Here is a 23,183-nt window from a genome sequence, read left to right as displayed (position 1 = left end):
CTGATGGTGAGGGGTTGAGTGCATACACCTGGATCAATCACAGGTGAGGCACATCTCTGCCTCTTCTGCCTCCCCTCCCCTCACCTCACATCCCTTTTAATTGTTATCCCAAAATATTTCAGGGCAAAGCGCTCAATTTGAAAATCTCAATAAGTTAATTATGACCAACTTAACTATTTTCAAGATAAAATATAATTTACCTGAAGTGCTCATATCAAATTTTATAATTTGCTGTTCAGCAAAAATTTGTGATGACCCTGTGTATGGGTGGATCTATGTTTTGAAAAATTATTTTTTTCAGAGAAAGGTTATTTTTTTGTCACTAAATAAGTGACATTTGCCAAATCAAAAAAGTACTTTAAGCAGATACAGTGTCAATTAAACAATAAATGTTGGAACAACAGTTTTAAGGATTTAAACAAAATACACAAATGTTTTTAGGAAAGAAAGAGATGGGCATTAACTCAGGAATTATTTAACACAAATAAGACTAAGATAGGTAATATAATATTACCTATACAATATATATCACATACTAATAATTGCCTGGCATTGATGAAGCACTGATAAGGGGGGAACTTAAAGCAATTTAAAATCAAGTAGTAGCCAAATCAACTCCAATTGTCCTCTTTCCTATCAATCAGGCCAAGGGGTGGAAGGATTCTGGTAAAGCCAAGTGAGAAGGATGCCTTGCACAGAATACCCCTCATTATAAAAAAAAATGTAATTGTGCAACTCATGCCCCAATCACTTGGTAGGTTAGTATGGTCCTCTTTGATGCCAAAGGACTAGTAACGGTACGAATTTAAACAGTACATATTTTTAAAGGTCTTATATTTCAAAAATTCACTTGTCAGATGTTTGAAATTCAGGATGGACTTTCTCGTTGATACGTTGTCTTAAGGTTCAGATTTTAACCCACAGAAATTTTATGTGTAGTACTCAAAGAAATAGAAAATATTAATGTTCTCATGATAGTAATTAAGTGCTAGGGACTGTTGTGTATGAGAGCACTGTAAATTATCTTCATCTGGTGTCCTTGAGCACCAGAACCTTACCTTATTAAGCACCATGAGAGTGGGAGTGGATTAGAGACTGCAGAGGTATTTAAGCACTGTATGTGGGTCAATAAATGGAGACCTTGGTGTAGAGGGAGAAACTTGTCTTCCTTGGCTCCTGCCCCTCCAATGCTCACCTGGGGAAGATTGAGGGAGTCCAGAAAGGGACTCAACAATTAGGGAAAACAAAAATGAAATAAAAAATCAACTTGGTTTATTTTGACTGCTAATGTTTGAGGAAGAGTGGTTTTACTGGAATATATGGAGGTAAATGATGAGTAATTTTTAGGGAGATCCTGAAGTGGGTAGTTTCAAATGTTCTAAAGAATCCTAGAAGCTAAAACCTTAGAGAAAAGAAACCTTAAAAATCATGTAATCCACTCTTCATTTATAGGTCAGGAAGTGATTGCCCAAAGATTACTAGAATCTAAGACTCCTATTTACCCCAAAGTTGGTGCTCTTTTCATTGCCAGATCTTAATTACTATCCAAAGACTGCTAGATCCTAATTGGATCTAGTTTCACTTCCAAAGGTGTAGCTTTCCTTTACCATGATCCAGGTGAAAGACTCTATCAGGCACAAAGATAAATGAATTTTTTTTGCTTACATGAATGAATGGGATAGAAGGATAATTTTTTTGTGAAGTAATTTAGGAAGAGTTGTAAGAGAAAGGAATTATAGAGATTATTAAATGTGAGAAGGAAGTGGAAATTACTGAACTGCAACTGATAAAAAGAGAAATTACGTGGGATGGAGAATGCTATGTGCAAGAATCCCTAAGAGGTAGATGCTTTCATCAAGTCAAAAAAAAAAAAACACAAATTGACCAAAATGAGGTACCTTCTGAAGAAATCTTGGTTCTCTTTGGATAAATGATAACCACAGAGAAAGGACAAATGTTATGTGGAGTTGTTTGAGATTGTGTGGAAAGCATGCTTTAATTTCTATGTGTATATAAAAAATGATTTGATTTTTACAACTCAAGTAGTTCCTATAATTATTAAACATAGACAAGCACTAACTGTAGGCTGTAAATTTTACTCTTTGTTTCAAATGGAATCTAACTCCCTTCTAGTTTATAATTTGGGAAACTGAGGCCAGAACAAGTAAGGAAATTGCCCAAGGTCACGGGGTAACAGAGCAGATAATCAGTTCTCAATTCTCTGCCTCCTGAAGCAGACTACTGTAGAGCAAAAGGCACTTGTACATTAACCTGATGGTCTGAAGGATAATTTGATTTTTCTGTAATATCAGTGATGAAAATCCCTGAGAATTTTATGTAGTAGATAGATAATGGACTGAGTCAGAAAGACCAAAATTCAAATCCTGTTTCAGACACTAGCTAAAGTGACCCTGGGCAAGTCAATTAACCTCTTTTTCCCTCAGTTTCTTTATCTGTAAATTTAGAATGATAATTTTACCTTACAATTTTGTTATGAGGATCAAATGAGTTACTATATACAAAGCTGGGGTCAACAAAGTAGCACAGTAGACAGAGCACCAGCCCTGGAGTCAGGAGGACCTGAGTTAAGATCTGACCTCAGACACTTAATAATTATTTAACTGTGTGACACTCAACCCCATTGACTTACCAAAAAATAGAATAAATGCTTGCCATTAATAGCCTGGCATTACCAAAATGTGTTCATCATGGGTTCATTAAGGCCTTAGCATAAATTAAAGATGAAATTTGTTCACAAAAAATTGTTAAAACAGTAAAATACATTACTGAAGAAAATTATATAGTTTCCCGCTAAGGGTTTTTGAAAATTATTAATAAATACCAATTCTTATAGTCAGTATTTCAGGTATTCTGAAGACTGAAAACTGAGCCAAAGCCTATATGACATCCAGAAATCTCTGATATCAAATTGTTCTGTGTAAAATTTCCATTGTCATTTCTATTTAAAGTAGCATGTTAAATTTGCTCAAATGTACTTGTATACAGCCTGAATTTTCTAAGTTTATATTTCTTGGGTCTTAATTGGTATCTCCCTCCACACCCACCACTTTTAAATTTAGATTGTCATTGAGCTACAGAATCCAATGTCATGACTGAGTTTGAATCCACAATTGTCAACTAAAATGTGAGTGATTGATGTTGATAAAAATAAATCTAGTAATTCTTTTGCTGTTAGTCAAGGCAGACTGTGAGAGGACTGGATACTCAGAGGATTGGTAACCTGAGAGTATGGCTTTCATCTTAGCTTCTAGGTCATTAGTTCTGAATTAAACCCAGGTCGTATGGACTGAAAGCTGTTGCCAGCTGATAGATGTTCAGTAGCCTGTTGAAAGACCATAGAGCTAAATAAATAGCTACCACATTTGCTTTAATAATGTCTTACTCATTTTGCAGCTGTTTTTTACAGCTAAAACAGGGTGGGTAAATAGAATTGTGACTCCACCTTTGTGAATCAGGACAAAACTGCAGGCCCAGGCATAATTTCCCACCTGGTTAGCGGTTTACTGTGGTCATCAAAAACCACCTCTTCTATTTGTTTTTCAGTTAGCAGGCTCTAATTTTGAAAATAGTTTATATACTCTCTCAAAAGTGCATATCAAAGACTGCAGAGATCAGGACAGCTGCTTTAGGCCGAAACCCAAAGTCAGAAGACAATATAAGAAAGAAAATATAATTTCCTCCTATAAACTAGGAGGGGGAGGGAATATAAAATCTAAGTAAAAAATTTATTCACTTAATGTAATAAATAATAATTTACTCAGTTGTAGTAAGCTATTTTAAGTAAAATACAATTGCATTTGACCCTACGAAAGAATTAACAAAGTAAACAAATGGACCAGAGACATTGAATTTCCTTCCTGATTATGTAGGTAGTTTCTTAAAGTAAAATTCATGGCCCAAAGAAGAAAGTGCTCTTCTCCCTAAAGGGCTCCTTGGACTGCCATTATCCTACTCAGATGGTCTTTTTCTTCTCCAAGGAGCTGTATCAGAAGTCATCATCTAAAAGAAAGATATACTTGGAACCCAGTATCTTGAACTCATAAGATATCTAGAAAAATCCAGAAAATACTCATCTCAGGGTCATCTTCACTTGCTAGAGTTCAGAGAAAACATGCAGAACCTAAGAAGCAATCAGAAACTTGAGATCCACCTCAAAATAACCTAAACAGCACAAACTGTCACCCCCACATGCAAGCAACCACAGGTGTTGCCAAATAGGGAAGAAAAGTAAATTTCCCCTATTTCCCCATTGTGGGAAATTCAAGATAAAACTACTGAAAACCCAAGACATACATTTAGAAGAAAGGGAGAAGAGAGATTTAACATCTACTAAATCAGTTCTTTGTCAATCTACTGTCAGTCATAGAAACCAACCATAAATCTTTGATTTCACATACCTGTTATCAAGGAATCCTTTGGAAAGAGCCAGGGTACAGGCCCATTCCCATACAGATTCCATTGGATGGTTACTATGTCCTTGAGATAGTATAGAGAAATCTTAGAAGCAACATTGTAGAAATAAGAATAGCTTTTTGTAATTGGAAGTTGAAGGAGATGTCAATCAATAGGGGAATGACTGAAGAAATTGTGGTATACAAATGTGATAGAACACTATTGTTCTATAAGAAATCATGAGGAATGAGACTTCCAAATAGCTGGGAAAGTCTGGCATGAACTGATGCTAAGTGAAGTGAGCAGAACCAGAAGAATATTGTACATACTAATAGCAACTTCAAGAGATGATCACCTATGATAGATTTATTTATTTCAACAGTATAATAATCAAAGTCAATTCTAAAAGACTTGTGATGGAAAAAAAAAAAAACCCATTCATATCCAGAGAAGGAACTATGGAATTTAAATGCTGACCAAAGCTTACTAATTTCAATTTTTAAAAGTGATGTTTTTTATTTTTTCTCTAATGTTCTTTTTCCTATTTCAATTTAATTTTCCTTTTACATCATGATTAATATGGATCTTCATTTAGCATGGTTATACATATGTAGGTTATATTAGATTGCTTTCTGTCAGGAAGTAGAAGGAAAGGTAGAGAGGGAGAAAAATATGAAACTCAAAACTTACAAAATGATTGCTGAAAACTACTGTTGCATGTAATTGGAAAAAATAAAATATCTTTTAAAATAGCTTCTTTTGTAACATGTGGTACTTCATAAGTGCATGCTAAAATGGTTTCATTCTCTTGAACTATCAATCTAAACCTTTTTTAAGAGTACAAAACAGATCCTTGAAGATATTTCACAAAACTGTCTTTATTCTCCCCTATGATTGACCACAGCTCCCACAAGTCTGGTAAGATTGTTGACAAAAATTCCTTCTCCATCTTGCTACTTAGTTTGTTCATTAAAGCTTTAGGCTTCAACCATCTTTCCCACCCTAGAAATTCCTATATCAGATCCCTTGAAATTGTGAGATCTCCTTCAAAAGTTTTCCTTAAGCACATCTATGCTGTAGGTATTTCTATTTCCTAGTCTAGTTCTGTTTTAAACCCAATTCACTCTGTTTTTTATAGACTAGCCAACAAAAGGTCCCAGACCAAGACTACAAGATCATTGCTTGGGCCCCCAAGATGGTTCAGAGTGAATATGTAAATTGCAATTGTTTCTGTTTTGGCCAGAAACCTTGAGGGTCTTCCCCTACCATTATTGATGGAGTTTTTTACTAGGTAAAATAGGATATTCTTTCCTTCATTTCTTACCTAGCCTTTATCAATCCCTGAATGGGCATTGCCTCAGTCAAACTAAGACCTGTTAAAAATCTTAACTTCAAAAGGCAAAGGTTTGCCACTGCATTCAGGGCTATCTCCAGTCATCCTGATTCATATCTGATCACTGGACCCATATGACTCCGAAGGAGAAAGTGAGACTGGTGCTTTTGCACAGCCCTCCTTCATTTAAACCTAATTCACTTGCAAGTCATGACATCAGCTTTCTAATATCATGATCCTCTTCAACAACGAAGAACAAACATTCATAATAACTTTAAATGTGATACCTGTCTTCAGGCTGGCAATATAATGATGCCACATCTCATCAACTTGCTGCAGTTGCAGTAGAAAAGAAATGAGTGAAATTCAAGTTTGGACTGATTAAGAATTTGGGACCCCTTCATTCCTCAATCCCCCTCCCCCTACCATTTTTCTTTATTTAAAAGCTGAAGATTTTATTGAAATGCAAGATTGAAAATTAGATAGTGTCAATGATGAAAGTATTGTTTTGAGGGCACTCCTTTTCCAAAGCTCTCTATGCTCAAGAAGGCAGGTATCCTTACACCAGAGCAGATCTCTGGGCATGAAGATTTTCTAGGTGACCTAGTCACTAGAGCATTGGACTTGGAGTCTGGAAGAACTGAGTTCAGATTGTGTCACATACATTTAATATGAATGTCTCTTGGCAAATCACTTAAGATCTCTGCATCACTGGGGAGGATAACATTTTTAAAATTCTACAAATCTTAAGCACTACATGAATGCTGTTGTTATTAGAATTTATATCACTTCTATTCTCTCTTTTCCTCTTAGTAACCCATTTTAAAGGTCTTGTGTTGTTCCTAAAGATGAAATTAAACCCCCGAAAGAAGATAAAAGGATAGAAAGGGAAGAGAGAGAGAGAAAGAAGAAAAGATCAGAGGTAGTGGGAGCCAGAAATAAGAGGTGATCTCTTATTTCTTCAAAAAGTTATTGGAGGGGGCGGCTAGGTGGTGTAGTGGATAGAGCACCGGCCTTGGAGTCAGGAGTACCTGGGTTCAAATCCGACCTCAGACACTTAATAATTACCTAGCCATGTGGCCTTGGGCAAGCCACTTAACCCCATTGCCTTGAAAAAACGGAAGTAAAGCAAAAAAAAAAATCAATGATATCTCCTAATATATTCCTTCCCAATTCTACTGTACCTTCTCAAGTAATAAGGAAATAATTATAAGACTGTTCCTTGTATGAGCTCTTCCCAGTCAACTGTATGCAATTAGCAATAGCAATTCTGACCATTGTTAGTCTGATTTCCTTGGCTCACTCTGCTTTCCCAAGCCCTGCTGATTCTTTTTGGCACCAATAATCCTTTTAAACAATATGAGCTATTCAATTTCTTGTAAATGCCAGGTTGGATAGATACTTTGGTGTTTCTCTATTCTTTCAGAGATCAGACAAGGACAGCAGCTTGGGTAGTATTTCCTGAGTGCCTAAGTGGATACCTGGAAATAATGTGTTTTTCTCATTTAGATATAAATAAAAAATAAAATTTAAAACTCATACAAAAGGTGTTAGTCTGAGCCAAACTACTTCAGATCTTGTCACAAACTATTATAATAGATCATGGAATTTTAGAGCTAGAAGGAGAATTTTTAAGTTTTCTAGTACAAAGCCTTCATTTAGAGATGAGACCCAGAAAAGACTGATTAATCCAAGGACATACAGCTAATTAAATGAGAGGTAGATCCCAAACCCAGGATCCCTAACTCTTAATCCAATGCTCTTTATTCCATACTGTACTTCCACAATCATAAAAATAGTAGTAAAAATCAAATCCTCTTTTTATATATCTTTGACAGTTTTAAGCAATGATTTCTAAGGTCTTTTCCATGGGTTCCAACAGCGCTTCCAAACAGCTTCACTAGTTTTGTTTTCAGACTAGAAAGTTTCATTTCCCATGGAATTCTAGCTTCCTTTACACTATGCATGAAAATTAATTTTGGGGTTTTTGTAAGTTGATCTGGAACTTTAGAAATCATATCATAAGCTAAAGACCTTAGAAACACTTCAAGCAAGTGATTTCCCACCAGTGTTAACTTTGCTATTGAATATAATTTTATCATGAAATCAATCTAGTTTCTTTCTGGATACTTTGATTTCTGGTGGGTTGTACCAGAGTAAACAAAGAATTCATGGTGGGATCAACATAAGAGCCTCTTCCATATGGGCAGGGCTAATTTTTTTCTAAAAGACCAGAAGTTTTTCCCAATATAATTAAGTGACCCAGAAGACTGGGGCTTAACCTTTGGCACAATATCCTGATCAGGTAAAGATATGTTACTGACTTTTTTTTTTTTTTTTTGCAAGGCAAGTGGGGTTAAGTGGCTTGCCCAAGGCCATACGGCTAGGTAATTAAGTGTCTGAGACTGGATTTGAACCCTGGTACTCCTGACTCCAGGGCCAGCGCTTTATCCACTGCGCCACCTAGCCACCCCAGATAAAGATATTTTTAAAAAAAAGATCTTTTAGACTTACTCAGATGTCCCATCTCAAGAGGAACCAGCAAAATTTCCTACCAGATGAATTTCCATATAGAGATGAAAGAGGATGGGGCTCACATTTACTTGAAACCAAGTGGCATTCTTGCTGAATATCCTTTCTGTGGTTAAATGTTGCATAGCTTTCTTGTCTCTCTTCCTTTTCACTGATCTGACCTGAGTAAGACCTGGCACTCAGTAGAATACACTGTGGCATTTCAATGGCTACCATCAAACTTCAGAGTCTAAGAGAATTTGAGGCTATTTCCTGATAGAATGAATAGAAACAAGAAATTTTCTATAGGCTGCATCCACTGCTAACATTGATAGCTATAGAGTAAGGCTGTAAGCAATGCACAATATTTTCTTTGGGTAATCTGTATGCAATATTTTAAAGGGTTGAAATTAAAAGAGTAAAGCAAATATGAAAGCATTATCTACCTAGATAAAATGAAGAATAGAATTTTAAAATGTACTAATATTTAAAATTCTAGTAAAATCTAATTAAAATATGACCTACTATTTGGGACTAAAAATTGTAAAAAGCAAAAAAAAACCCCAAATGTTAGAAATTGTTTTTGCATGTAATTGGGGAAAATAAAATATTAATTCAAAAATATGACCTCCTATTACACAATTCATATATGTTGTGATTGAATCATATTCTCACACCTAACAGGATTTTGGGCAGGTCACTTATCCTTTTTGGCCTCAGTTTCTTCATCTGTAAAGTGAGGAAGTTGAACTGCATGACCTCTGTTGTCTTTTCTGGTTCTTAGCTGATGATCCTATGATAATATGCATTTTTTTCCCTTTGGAAAACTCATACTACTCATATCGCCAAAACCATTGCTACTAAATTTCAAATTTTGTTTCAAATAGATCTAATTGAATTATTGCTTTGATTTATGAGTAAAAAAGAAAAAATAAAAGACATTTATGCATATGATTTGAAAAGATTTATCAGGTGCTGAGAAAAGCAATAAGATAGCTCTGTTGCTTCACTGGTATCTCTGAAATGAAGAAAAAGAAAAACTTCTGGATGTCAGGTAAATTCACTAGGAAGGATTTATGCAAAGAATTGATTGATTCTCTTCATAGGAAGAAAAGATGTGGAAGGACTATGTGATCGGCATTGATTTAGAGTACATCCACATTGATGATGAGATCAAGTCTAGAGTCAAAAAGTAATTTTAAGTCAAATGTTCATTAAACATTTAAAGATATCAAATATTGTACTAGGCCAGAATTTTCTTTTTTTTAATTATTTATTTTTCCAATTATATGTAAAGATAATTTTCATAATCATTGTAAAGTTTTCTCCCTTTCCCCCTTCCTTCCCCCCCCCCCAAGGATAGCAATATATACAGGCTATATGAGTTATATACCATTTCCATTTTAATCACACTGTGAAAGAAGTGGAACAAAAAGGGAAAATAACAAGAAGAAAAAATGCAAAAAAAAAAACAAATTTTAAAAAGTGAAAATGTTATGCTTTGATCTGCATTCAGATTTCATAGTTCTTTCTCTGGATATGCATAGCATTTTCAATCACAGGTCTTTTAGAATTAATTGCTGTATTGCTGAGAAGAGCTAAGTCTATCATAGCTGATCATCAACAATATTATTGTTACTGTTTATGCTGTCCTGGTTCTGCTCACTTCATCAGTCTCAGTTCATGTAAATCTTTCAAGGTTCTTCTGAAATCTGCCTGCTTATCATTTCTTATGGAACCATAATATTCCATTATATTTATATGCCACAACTTGTTCAACCATTCTCCAATTGATGAGCTTCCTCTCAATTTCTAATTCTTTGCCATTATAAAACAGAACTGTTATGAATATTATTGTACATATAGGTCTCTTTCCCTTTTTTGTGATCTCCTTAGGATACAGACCTAGTAGTGATATTACTGGATCAAAAATTATGTATAGTTTTATTGCCCTTTGGGCATAGTTATTCTCTAAATTGTTCTCCAGAATAGCTGACTCAGTTCACAATTCCACCAACAATGTATGATTGCATTTGTCATTTCCCTTATTTGTTATATTAACCAATCTGATAGGTATGAGGTGGTACCTATGAGAAATTTTAATTTGCATTTCTCCAATTAATATCATGACTTGGAACATTTCTTCATATGACTTCATATGACTATAGATAGCCTTGATTACTTCTTCCAAAAACTGCTTGGAACCCAGTTGTGAAAAAATTTAGTATAAAGAGTATTATTTTAAGTTTGTTGCTGTATTTTTACCCAAATATTTTACCTGGACATGAACATGTTAGAAAGAAAACCATAGTTGAAGTCACAGGTCTTGAGAATCATTCTTTATTCTATTACATGTGACTTTGTGTGACCTTGGTCGAATCCCTTTCCCTGGTTTATTTATCCACACAGTACAAATGTGCTAAATTTCTATGGTTTCTCCCAGCTTTATGACCCTAAATATATTAGAAAGTTGACATCACTGGATTTTTTTAAAATGCCATTAAAATGGATTAGTTTTCAAATATAATGGGAATTTGCTTTTGCATATCCCACCTTTCTTCAGTACAGCTCTTCCTGGAATCCTTTTGCTCTGACTCTGGAGTTTTCCTCTTGGTTAACTGAAGTGCAAACATTCCCAAATATGTCACAGCAGCGCTACTCTGTCCTTTGCTTAGTGAGCACTAACATGATATCAGTATCAGTCATTAACATGCCATTACTATTTGGAGTTTGTTCAAATAGGAGTCCTAGCTCATTGGAATATGAGATTTGGATTGTAACTTGTCTAGCAAAAATAAGGATCTGTTGATTTTTATGTCCAGTGTTTTAATTCTGAGATAGTTTTTAAAACTTCAGTGGAATAGAATTAACGTGTAATGATGCAAAGTAACTGTTTTATATTTTATAATTAAAAATGCTGTACATGCATTATCTCTTTTTATTTTTATAATAATTTTTAAGTAACACAAGACTAATTTTTTAAATTTATAAATGAAGAAACTGAGTCTCATAAAGATCAATTTACTTTCTCACAGCCAAATTGCTATTAAACAGTCTACAGCCATACCACCCTGAACGCGCCCAATCTCATCTGATCGCAGAAGTTAAGCAGGGTCGGGCCTGGTTAGTACTTGGATGGGAGACCGCCTGGGAATACTTGGTGCTGTAGGCTTTTGGCCTTGTCCATACCTGGGTTCAAATCCGGTCTCAGACACTTGATATAATTCCCTAGCTGTGTGGCCTTGGGCACGTCACTTAACCCCATTTGCCTTGCAAAAACCTAAAAAAAAAAATTGCTATTAAATGTCAAAGAAAATATCACCCAAATCTACTTATTTTTTTCTAACAATTTTTCTCAAATTTGTCTTTAGCTCTTTATATTTCCATAATTGTGATTAGTACTTTTGCTCATAATCTGACAACTGAGGCATATTAATTGTCCTTTAAGTTAATTTTATGTTAATTAAAAGAAAAATATGAGGTTAACTCATGAACAGAGAAAGATCTCAGGGAAATCAGGGCACTGAGCTCCCAAGAGACCAGATAGAAGTTTGAATTGTCTGTGTGGACATGGAATGGGATGATATGAGTATAACATACTCTGATCATCTACTTATAACTCTGATTATGTTCTCATACCTGCTACCAATTCAAAATTTGCTTTCTGTCCTAGCTGTTTATTTGTTTCAGTTGTGTTGACTTTCCATGACTCCATTTGGGCTTTTCTTGGGAAAGATTCTGAAGTTGTTTATCATTTCCTTCTCCTGTTCATTTTACAGCTAAGGAAAGTAAGTCAAACAGGGTGACTTGCCCAGGACACACTGCTTGTCAGTGTATGAGGCTAGATTTGAACTCAGGTCCTGTCTCTAGGTACATTGCTCTATCCACTGTGCCACTTAGCTGCCCCTCTGTTATTAGTTACTAACATATTTCTCCCTAAAACTTTAAAAAGCTTATATTGATTCCCTCCCAAATTTTAAGTATATGTACACACATATTTATAATAGATATATACATTCCTATAGACATATATGTATGTATGTACATTAAAGTGGAAGCAGTGGAAACAGTGCTGGAGCTGGAGTCAGAAGAATTGACTTGCAGGTAAAATTCTTATAGCTCTATAACCCTGAGAAAGTCACTTACCTTCTCTGTTTCCTCATTTATAAATTGAGCAACTCATTAGTGTTATTCTTCCTCCAAATCTTCCTACAATTTTCTGTATTATTGTTGAGGTCAACATTATTCTTCTGATTCTTCCCAGGTTCAAAACCTAGGAATCATCCTTGACTCCCCTCTGTCTCTCACTTCTAAATCTAATCTGTCGCCTGGGTCGCTTGATTACACCTTTACAATATTTCTCAAATATCCCCTTCTCCTTATCTCCTCTGATACTGCCTGGTGCAGACCTTCATCACTGCACACTTGGATTATTACAATAGCCTACCTTGTGGAGTCCATGTCACAAGTCTCTCCCCACTTCTAGTCCATCTACCACACAGCTGACAAAGTGATTTTCCTAAAATGTAGGTTTGATACTTTTATCTCCCTCCTCAATAAACCCCAGTGGTTCCCTATCCCCTATGGAATCAAATATAAAATCTTCTATTTGGCATTCAAAACCTTTCATAAATTAGTCCCACCATACACCACATGCAAACACAAACATGTGTGCGCACACACACACACACACACACACACACACGCACTTTCAGCCTTCTTGCCCTCTGTGTATACTTTAATTCAGTGACAGTGGTTTCCTTGCCATCTCTCAAGTAAGATGCTCCATCTCAACTTTGTTCAAGTTCATTGACTCTTTCCCTAGTATGATCTTCTTCAAGTCTGTCTCCTGGTTTCCATGGCATCTTTTAAGCCCTGGCTAAATTTCAGTCTCCTACAGAAAGTCTTTCCTAACTTCTCTTAATTCTGTGTATTCTGTCTCTCATTCTGTGTATTCTGTCTCTCTTAATTATTTCCTATTTATCCTTGTTTGTACATATTTTTTGCTTGTCTCTCCCATTAAATTGGGAGATCCTTAAGGGCAGGGACTGACTTTCACTTAGATTAGACATTGAGCCTTTCTAGGTCTTAATGTATTCATCTCTAAAATGAATGAATTGAACTCAATTCTAGATGATCTTATGATCAACAATCCCTTTAAGATTACTAGAGAAAGGTGCAGCTAGGTGGCACAGTGGATAGAGCACTGACCCAGGAGTCTGGAGTACCTGAGTTCAAATCTGGCCTCAGATACTTAATAATTACCTATCTGTGTAGCCTTGGGCAAGCCACTTAACTCCATTTGCCTTGCAAAAACCTAAAAATAAAAGATTACTAGAGAAAAATAATTGAACTATCTAGCACAATAAGTTGAAAGAAATAAGAAATGAAGGAAGGAGAGGAGCAGCACCATTTGACCTAATTTAGTAGGTGATTTTTTAATGGTGTTCAAAAAAATAAGAACCCAGAGGGAAAAGGGGTTTTTTAATTGTAATTTAATTTTTTCCCAATTACAAGTTTTAGTAGTTTTTCAACAATCATCCATTTACAAATTTATATTACACATTTTTCTACCATCCTCACTTCCCATCCCCCTCCCTTGGCAGTGAACAGTCTGTTAAAAGTTGTACATGTACATTTCTGTTTAACGTATTAGTCATTTTTTATAGCAGAAATTAGGAGTAAGGGGAAAGGAAAGAAAACTATGAGATAGGGAGGAAAAACATAAGAGATGTTTTTTAAAAAGTGAACATAGTGTACATTCAGATTCTGTGGATATTTTTGGATTTGTTTTCTCCCCGCTCTGGATGTGGATGGCATTGTCCATAACGGGTCTTCTGGAGTTGTCCTTCCTTGATTTCTGAACTGAGGGGAGCTTCATCCATCATAGTTGGTTAACTCACAAGATTGTTGTTAAAGGGTGCATGCAGTTAGGTGGTGCAGTAGATAGAGCACTAGCCCTGGAGACAGGAGTACCTGAGTTCAAATCTTGTCTCGGACTCTTAATAATTCCTGTGTGACCTTGGGCAAGTCACCTAACCCCATTGCTATAAATGTAAAAAAAAATTTTTTTAATTGTTGTTAAAGGCAAGAAAAATGATTTTTTAACCAACCAAGGATTGGAGGGACTTGACATAATAATGATAATGAGTACACCTGACAAAAAGGAGTCAAATTTTTGCATTAAGCTATAAGATCCTGGAATATGTGACTACGTTGAGGACCTGAAAATTGTCTATGTAGTTTGAATACTATAAAGAAATCTGAGACTCCTCAAAGAAATAAAGTTATACACAATGAAAGGTAGGCTAATTTGGATGGCTCATTGCAGAACACTATCACTCTGAATAGCTGCTATTTTTTCCAGTGAAGACAATTTAACTGACAAAATATCGAATCAGTGAAATAATGGGCCATCTTTAGAATATGGTCCCAGTCTGTAGTGTATAGTATAGGAAGGCCCAGGCTTTAAACTCAAAGTCACAGTCTAAAGGAGAGAAGCCTACCCCTTATATTTTTTTTGGTAGTAAGAGTAGATGAAGACCAGTAGAGACCGTAGGTTTGATTGTATCTCTGGAATTTTCATCATAAAGAGTCATTGAATAGTCTCTCTTTATATGTATTATTATTTGCTTTCAACTTTTCACGTGTGTGTGTGTGTGTGTGTGTGTGTGTGTATGTGTGTGTATAAGGGGAACAATGGTCAATGTAAGGAGGTGGGATTTCCCCTAGGGACATGCCTATGTTCTTCTGGCAAACATACCCTGGAATAGCAAAAAGGGGATATAACTAAAGGAAAGTCTAATCAAAGGAGCTAGAGAAGGAATGTTAAACCCCAAATGGGGCCACAAAGAGTTGGGCATAACTGAAAAACAGTAACAACATGTGCTAAACTCTGGATATACAAAAGAAAAAGGAAAAGAACAGTCTTTGATCTCAAAGTTCTTATAGTATAATGGGATCAAAGGGATTTGGTACTATCTTTGTTTCTCCTTTATTGAATCCATATTGATATCAAGGTTTTGTCTATAGAAAATGATGGGAACCCAGAAATAGGAATGGTAGAGTGGGACAGGATGCATAGAAATGGAAATTGGGAAAATTGGAGAAATTGACAAATTAACAAATCAAAGGAATGGATCATAAATTTCCAAAGAGAAATGTATGAATGGAAGAACTGATAACAGGGGGATAGAAAAGTACACAGTTTGGGAGAAAGTATGGTTCAATGGATAGAAGAATGGAGGTTTTGGAGCAGAGAAATTGATTTTGAATGTACTATCTACTACTTGCATAACCTCAGGGAAGTATTTAACCTCTTTGTAAAATTGTAAGGTTGAGCTAAATGATTTTTAAATTTATTGCCATCTCCAATATGCCATTCTCTTATCTTGATGAGCATCTACTCCTACTGTGCTAATCAGTTCTTCCATTATGAATTATAGATATGAAAAGGGGGAACAAATGTTCTTCTTCTTAAGTTCTTTAAGTAGGAACTATCTCACACATGTTTAATTTGGTTGTTAACACAGGAAGAAATAGTGTGATCAATATAAGATAATGGAAGGACTAAGAAATATGGTCAGTTTCTCCATTGCCCCTAAAACAAAGAACTTAAGTGGTCTGCATGTCCATGGAATTAATTAATCCCAAATCCTGCATCATAAATGGAAGTATTGGTTCATGTGAATAAAACATGTACTATTTTAGTCCCAAATTAACTAAATTTTTGGTAATTTTAGGGAAATTCCCTATCCTATATGGAGTTGATTTTCTCTAACAGTATATGCTTTAATTCTTCAATGGATCTATGATCTCACTGAAGTGAGTGTTCTAGACAATATGGGGAAACAAGATGACACAAGGGATAGAGAATTGGACTTGGAATCAGAAAGACCTGAGTTCCAATTCTGTCTCAGATATTTATTAGCTGTATGACCTTGGACAAATCTCTAAACCTCAATCCCCTCAAATGTACACTGGGAATAAATGGAAAAGGTAAAAGAGTAGGGTCTTAGACTTACCAATAAATCAATCATTTCTGGATTGTGTGAGAATTGACAGCACTATTATTAAATGAATCCTCTTTTGCTAGATGTGTTAACTAGAGATCTGTGAATATTTGGACATTTTGAATTTCTAAAATTGTATTCAATATACGAAAACCTTGGGAATATATATATATATATATATATATATATATATATATATATATCTCATAAGTTTACAAGTTAGTAAAGTAATATAAGCCAAAAGGGAGCTAAAACAATATGCTCTATATTTTACCTAATTGTTTTATATTGAATTTACTAAGTTTCAGTTTATTCCCTATTGGTTAGTGAATTTTCCCCTAATTTTCATAAAAGCTTTTCTAACATTAACTGGTCTAGGGAGAGCTCCTATACCAATAGGGATTAAAAAAAAGTTTCTGCAAGACTTTGTAATGATTTAAACTTATTTATATTTTGGTTGCTTGTTTTTAAAAACTGAAACAGTTTCAGTTTTGTGCTGCTTAATGAAAACATATATTATACTTAGCATCTACTTACATACATACACACAATAAATGGGAATATTTTCATATTAAACAGTTTGAAGTCCCATTGTAAAGACTGAAGAGGGCTTAAATCATTTGGAAAAAATTGCAGGCCTAAGAAAGGCACAATCCTCAGTTATTCAGTCAGTCTTTTTTGCATAACCTAATAAGGATATAAAATGTATCTGGCGTTAATGATTCTAAGTATTGCTGGACCTTGCCAGAATGTTTAGACCTTTGTACAATGGAGTCTTTATTACAGAAAATATAAAAAGTCTTCTAAACAGAATATTACAGCCCTTCTAATGTCTTATGCACTTGAGAATCTTTTAATACATTCATTTTTGAGGAATTAACACATTATTTTTCTTTGCAATAATAAATGTATACTTCAAAATTGTTTCTGCACTCTATGGATCCTATTTGTACATTTGAGGAGTTATGAATTGGATATTTTAATTATTAACATTTACATAAGGAAAAAATTCAATTCACTTCAAAATTTCTAAAGTATTTATACATTTATATAGCTAGTCTAAAGTTTCTCTGCAGAATATATAGGAAGTGCTATCTTAGAAACTATTCACCATTCTATAAATCCAAAACCTGGCCCTAGAGAAGCATTCAGAAATTTTACAATACAGTGGATTATTTGGCTTTGTTAAGAGTGCAGTTTTGATTTGTATAATATGCTTAGCATGAATTTTAGGAATTCTGAATATTAAGTGCTGCTATATTGAGATCTGGGTACTTCCTAGTTTTTGTAATGCTTATTTGCTACCAGCAAGACTAGCTTTTGATTCTCTGAGCCAGCTATCTGCAACTAGATTGTTGGAGGCAATGAATGTTTTTGAGTGACTCATCATTAACCTTCTCTGGTCATGTAGGGAATTGAATGGAAGAATAATATTGACTAAGAGGGCTAGAAAAGAACAGTCCATTAGTAAAAGAATATTCGCAGGAAATATGTTCTAGGGATTCTCATGACTGGTATCTGTGTTTAGACTCTAAATTAAAGATAAGACAAGAAAGAATAGAAGCTATGAGATAGTGGGATACATGGCATATATAACAAATTCAAATTGAGAGAACATGAATCCAAGGACTGCCTGGTCTGAAGCTTTAAGAGATACTGGCACATTCAGGGTATAAATATTGTGGCAATTAGAGAAACCCACAGGTTTCCTTCATAAATGTCTTATGGAAAGGACAAGGTCACCTTTTCACCACCCCACCCTCCTTAGCTACTCTGTTTTTTGAGACAGACATGGCAGAGTTCTCACTCAGGTATTGGATTCATCTTATTAAAAATGCTTTCTTGGTGTTCTATCCTTACACACACACACACACACACACACACACACAGAGTCACCACTCCTTACAAGAGCCCTGGTAATAAAAAGAACAGTCATACAAAATGAACCAATAATTTAGCAATGGCTGTAAATGTATAACTCATTTCATACCTGTAGTCTGCCACCTCTCTGCCAGAGGCAGAAAACATACTTCACAGCTACAGTACTTCTTGAAAGGTAAAATGCCTTAGGCTTTAAAATTTACAAGGAAGACTGGCTCTCACTCTCTTTGCTCCATCTTTCAGTTCTGCTTTTCCAGCTCCAGGCCACCAACAGTTGCTGGTAGAAATTAATTCCTTTACATGTCTCTATAGATATGTAGGCATGAGGATAACAAGATAGGGATAAGAGACTTGAACTTCAGTTCTCTGCCTAAAAGTGTATAAATATGTCAGAACTATACTTTTTAATACTTTTTTTCTAATAGACTGCTTCAATAGCAAAGAACATATTTATTTTATTTGTATTTGCTGATTGTGATGTTTTTCTATACTTCACAACTCACTGCCAATCTAGGATTTCAAAGTCTGCCAACTGCCAATTACCTTATTATCCAATCACTGTGTCCATATTCTTTCTAGATAGGAAAAGGATATTGAGTAAAAATCTTATCTCAGTTTCTAATGGTTTCTTTATTTGTAACATCATCATGCCTTATTTGTATCATTGACAGAAAGAAAGCATGGGTTAGTGGAGAGGGGATGGTCTCTAAATCAGAAAAAAAAAAACACATGAGTTTAAGTTTCACTTCTAACACAAATTCTACCACTGATACATACTTATTTAGTGATTATGGTCAGGACATTTAACCTGTTAGTGTCCCCAGACAAGTCTCTTAGACTGTAAGTGGTAGAGAAGCTGTCAACTTGTTTGGTGGAAGGACTCTACTTACTAGGAGTTTCCCATACAGTAATGAAATTAAAGACCCCTTTACAAAAATTCCTCCCCCAAAAAACCACTGCAATCAGGTCATAGCTAGGATAAAGTGACTAGAACTTTTCACCAGGACACTGAAAGAGAGAATAACTGATGGTACTTTTAATTCTGCAGTTTTGCCTTAGGGGTACAGAACGCACTCCCACTGCAAACTAGAAAATTTGCATAAAAATTTTGACCCTTTCCTTCATACCAGAGAAGACATCTGATTTTTTCTTTCTTTTATGCAGTCATTATAGCACCTTATTATAAAATTTCAGTTGATATTTTACAATATGTATTTTTTTGCATTTCTGAGTTTCTAAACTTTTTCTGTGTTATCTGTTAGCCTTTGCATGTCATCTGAGGCTTTCATAAAACTCCAAAAAAATTCCTATTTAATTTCTTATGCTGACCCACAATATATCTAAACTGTGATGGGGAAAGTTGAGATGTGTCTATAGATTCAATATTCAATTCTATATTCTATTCAATTATATAATTGTATAAAAACAATGAATCTATCACTTAATTAACAAGAATAATTAGTTTAAAAAAGAAAACTACTGGATAGTGATTTTCTTCTTTCTAGCCACACATCATAGTTTCCCCACCCAAAACTCATATCTCTCATTTCTGCATTCTCAATTGAAAGTATATTTAAAGTATTGAATAGAAAATTAGTTGCAATTCTGGCAGCTATACTCTTGGAGTTTAATGGTAGGTATTCATTTAGAGAAGTGCCAAAGAAAAAAATAGCAGTTTTCAGCCTGGAAACTTGTGTGCAGAATATGAAGGAAGCATGAATGTCCTTTTACCCCCTCATATTTAAAAAAATAATGTCTACTGTGTGCCTAGATTATTTGAAGGGGGGGGGAAGAGAGAAGAAGGACAGGATCTGATTTCACTACTGTGGGGAGACCCCAGTAAGGCATTTCTTTTATTAAACCAGCTATTACTTTCACTGAAATTATAGTCTAAAGGTTTATTGGGGTACCCAGAGCAGGATTTGAACCCTGGTCTTCCCAAATGAAGTCCCCTTTATATTCACAACACTGCTACATCAATCAGTGTTCTGATGTTCAAAGTATGGTTCAAACCATTAGGAAAAAGCAAGGGAATGTCAATCTTTCTATTTTTAATCTTTTCTATTTTTAATCAACTGGAACCCAAGAAACACCAGAGAGAACGTTTTTTAGGTTTTTATTATCATTGTTTCAGACATGACACTGGAATAAAATCATGAATAGAATTTTAAATGTATGGAAAATACATGGGTCTCTTAATCTGATTATTCGTTGCATTTTACAGATCTGTCTGTCATTGAAACTCATGAGATGTATGCAATGGATTTTATAGTCTAGAGAGGAAATTAAGACAAGGTCTAGAATCTCTGGTTGAATATAAAGCAAGGATGAGTGACCAAAACCATTCTTAAGGAAATTAACATTTTTTTACAAGATGAAATAATGTGGAAACACACACTTATGCAAAATTCAGAATTATGGGCCCTGTTACCATCACCATAATCTCTTCTTATATTTTCCTATTTCCACTCTTTCCTCAGTTTAATCCACCCTTCATATCATATCTAGGAGAATTTTTCATGAATTAATTTACTCATGATACTCCTCTGTTCAAAAATCATCAAGAGCTCCCCATTGATGCTTTATAAATGCTTGTTAACTAAAAGACTGAAAGATTATTTGTTGCCACCCTACCTTGCCAGGTCCATATTAAACCCTTCTCTTTTCTTACACACACACACACACACACACCCCTCTACTATCCATTTGAAATGCACTACTCTCAACTTTCTTAGCATATTTCAGTTTTTAACACTTTTGTGCCTCTTCCTTTGTCCCAAAATGTCTTTCCTCCACCCTTTCTACCCATCGAATTGCTGTCTATCTTTTAAAATGGATGTTATATAAACATTCCATCTCTTCAGTGAAGATGTCTTCTTTCCAGACTATCCTTATAACAATCTTTTACCTTGGACCTCAAATCATGGTTTGTTTCATAACTCTCCAACCTATTTCCATAATATTGTATATTAAAATTATATGGGTTATTATGTTGTTTTACTTATAGATTATTAAGTTCTATGACAAATGGAACCCTTTCTTAACAAGATTTAATCTCTAGCAAGTACTTAAGACAGCATTCTGCAACCAGCAAATACTTGTACTTATTAAATGTTAATTTGCTGACATAAGAAAAATAAAACTTTGAATGATTGGAGCACCTTATAAAAAGATGCATATGTCATGTGATATAGGTGTTAGTGATTTGGACTGACAGAAAATTCTGTTTCTGGCCCTGTCTACCTTGGACTCTTCCTAGTTGGTATGTAATGAAAACCATTTTGGCCCTAGCATGTAAGGAGACATAGGTTCAAATCCTACCTCTGACACTTTCTAGCTATTTAACTCCTTAGGCTCAGATTCCTCATTTGTAAAATGAGACTCATTATAGTTGTTGTACTTTAATGTTATTGTTAAGTCATTTCAGACATGTCCCACTGTGAACTTATTTGGGTTTTCTTGGCAGTGGTCCTGAAGTGGTTTGTCATTTCCTTCTCCATCCTATTTTACTAATGAGGAAACTGAGACAAATAAGCTTTAAGTGATTTGCCTAGGATCATATAATCAGTGTGTCAGGTTTGAAATCAGGAAGGCAAGTCTTCCTGCTTCCATCTCCAGTGCTCTATTCATTGCACTATCTAAGACCTTACTATAAAGAAGTATTAGTGTTTTTATCCATTAATTAATTTTTATTTTTCCAATTATATTATGAAAGTTTTTCAACATTCATCTACCTTCATATTTATAAGTTATACATTTTTCCACCATCCTTTCTTACTACCCCCTTTTCCCTTAGCGATAGTTTAGTAAAAGTTATATACATTGACATTTGTGTTTAACATGTTTACATATTAGTCATTTTGTATATGAAGAATTAGGACCAGGGGGAAAGAAAGGAAAACATGGAATAGGAAAGAAAAACTTAAAAGATTTTTCCATTTACATTCTGTGGAGGTTTTTTTTTTTATTTGTTTGTTTTTTATTTTCCTCTGAATAAGGATGGAGTTATCCATAATAGGTCTTCCAGGGCTGTCCTATATCTGTGACTGCTGAAAGGAGCTTCATCCTTCATAGTTGGTCAATTCACAATGTTATTAATGTGTACAATGTTCTCTTGGTTCTGCTTCCTTTGCTCAACATCAGTTCATATAAATCTTTCCTTGCTTCCCTAAAATCTGACCATTCATGATTTCTTATAGAGCAATACTACTCCATAATATTCATATACCACAACTTGTTCAGTCATTTCCCAATTGAGGGCATCCCCTCATTTTCAAATTCTTTGCCACTATGAAAAGAGCTGCTATAAATATTTTTAAAACTGTGGGACTTTTTCCTTTTTTTAAAATTTCTTGTGGAAATAGGCCTAATAATAGTATCACTGGGTCAAAGGGTATGTGCAGTTTTATTGCTCTTTAGTGATAGCTCCATACTGCTCTTCAGAAAGGTTGGTTTAGTTCACAACTCCACCAATAGACCATTTATGTCCCAATCTTCCCATAGCCTTTCCAGTACTGATCATTTTCTCTCTTAGTCACTTTAGCCAATCTGAAAGGTATGAGGTGGTACCTCATAGTGTTTAATATTCATTTACCTAATTAATGATGATTTGGAACATTTATATGATTTTATATAGTTTTAATTTTTTCTGTTCATATCATTTGACCATTTATAAATTGGGGAAAGCCTTATAATCTTATAAATTTGATGCAATTCTTTATTTTAGAAATGAGACCTTTATCAGAAACCCTGGATGTGAAAATTGTTTCCTACTTTCTGCTTTCCTTCTAATCTTGGCTGCACTGGTTTTATTAACACAAAACCTTTTTTAATTTATTATGTCAGAATCATCCATTTTGCTATTTATATTATACTCTATTTCATGTTTGGTCATAAATTTCTCCCTTTCCATAGATCTGACAGATTGTTTCTTGATCTCTTAATTGGCCTAAGCTTCTTGATCTGTTTTGGCCCTTTATGTCTAAATCCTGAACCCATTTTGACCTTATTTTAGTATAGGTTGTGAGACTTGA

General features: G+C 34.7%; 1 protein-coding gene and 1 non-coding gene across 16 annotated transcripts in view; both read left to right on the top strand.

The window, feature by feature from the left end:
- The window catches only part of DTNA (dystrobrevin alpha), a 499,301-nt gene that overhangs the window by 176,031 nt on the left and 300,087 nt on the right, over nucleotides 1-23,183 (top strand). The window lies entirely within an intron of this gene.
- On the top strand, nucleotides 11,311-11,429 carry LOC141503549 (5S ribosomal RNA). Its single transcript, XR_012472899.1, has one exon. It is a non-coding gene; the product is annotated as a 5S ribosomal RNA (ribosomal RNA).

The sequence above is a fragment of the Macrotis lagotis genome, chromosome X (assembly GCF_037893015.1).
Source record: "Macrotis lagotis isolate mMagLag1 chromosome X, bilby.v1.9.chrom.fasta, whole genome shotgun sequence".
NCBI lineage: Eukaryota > Metazoa > Chordata > Mammalia > Peramelemorphia > Peramelidae > Macrotis > Macrotis lagotis.
This window is presented reverse-complemented; position numbering and strand designations above follow the sequence as displayed.